The sequence below is a fragment of the Limulus polyphemus genome, unplaced genomic scaffold (assembly GCF_000517525.1).
Source record: "Limulus polyphemus unplaced genomic scaffold, Limulus_polyphemus-2.1.2 Scaffold4420, whole genome shotgun sequence".
Classification (NCBI taxonomy): domain Eukaryota; kingdom Metazoa; phylum Arthropoda; class Merostomata; order Xiphosura; family Limulidae; genus Limulus; species Limulus polyphemus.
Genome location: NW_013670030.1, coordinates 29,919 through 31,191, shown reverse-complemented (window position 1 = coordinate 31,191; position 1,273 = coordinate 29,919). Strand labels below are relative to the sequence as shown.

Here is a 1,273-nt window from a genome sequence, read left to right as displayed (position 1 = left end):
AACGAATAGTGGGATTGACCATAACATTATAACACCCCCTACGGCTGAAAGGGCGAGCATGTTTGGTGGGACTGGGATTCGAACCCGCGACCCACAGATTGCGAGTCGATCTCCCTAATCCACCTGGCCATGCCAGGCCCCTCAAGACAACGTAGAAGAAGTTTAAGCATGCAACACATAGTATTTTTAAGTGAAGCCACTGATGGCTGTAATAAACTTATAATTGTGTAAGTATGAAACATAACCAAATAGCTCCAATACAGCCACATTTATGTTTCATAAGTGACTTTAACAAAGCATTTAAAGTTGCTCAGGTGTTTTTGCACAGTTGTCGAACTTGAGAAGTATTTTACCACCAGGTGTCACTAAATGTGAATAGTAAAGTTCAGCTTGAAAACCTGGTGGTTACTTTTATTACTTTTTAATTTACTTTCATTTTTATATCTGTTTAAGTACACATCCTCTCTCCTATAAAAATACTTTGTTTTAAAACACTTAAAAACAAATGTATATTCCTACACAGTAATTGTTACTTATACATTAATATCACAGATACACCCGAAATGACATAGTTTACTAACTAGTAAATCAATAATGTTATCATTAAAAAAAAATTACCTAGATATGCATGCAGGCGTTTTCTGCATATATTAAAATAATACATAAACTTATAATAAACACACCACTCTTATGATCATAAAATTAATAGAAATTATATATCCTTAGTATGTGTGTATAAACCCTTCAGTTTTTGTAATTTTTAGGTCACTATTTGTTTTAATTATTAATTTTAGTTCACACTGAACTTTTATACTTTAGGCTGTGGTATTATCAATTTCACTAATATTAGTCTGTGGTATTATCAGCCTTATATAAAGTAAGTGCAGATAACTGGAGGAATGGTAGGAAATGTGTTGCAGGATTAAAACTGAAATTTTGATATGACTGAGCTGATGAGAGTACACTGGACATGATGTTAAACATTGAAAATCATTCTTTATTTATGACAAAGCAACAAGTGAAAATAGATGAGTACAGAGAATGTGGGGCAGCATTTTTAGTGAGGAGACTTGTGAGCACTCGATCTATTCTGGAGATATTCTGTTCTAGAATGAGAGACTACAATGATGTACACACAAACAATAATGTCATTCTCCTCACTATCCTATCCATGTTAATAATGTCATTCTCCTCACTATCCTATCCATGTTAATAATGTCATTCTCCTCACTATCCTATCCATGTTAATAATGTCATTCTCCTCACTATCCTA

At 33.4% G+C, this 1,273-nt stretch overlaps 1 protein-coding gene across 1 annotated transcript in view; it reads right to left on the bottom strand.

Annotated features, from left to right (window-relative positions):
• The window catches only part of LOC106471119 (protein disulfide-isomerase TMX3-like), a 27,721-nt gene that overhangs the window by 11,477 nt on the left and 14,971 nt on the right, over positions 1-1,273 (bottom strand). The gene's annotated exons all lie outside the window — the stretch shown is intronic.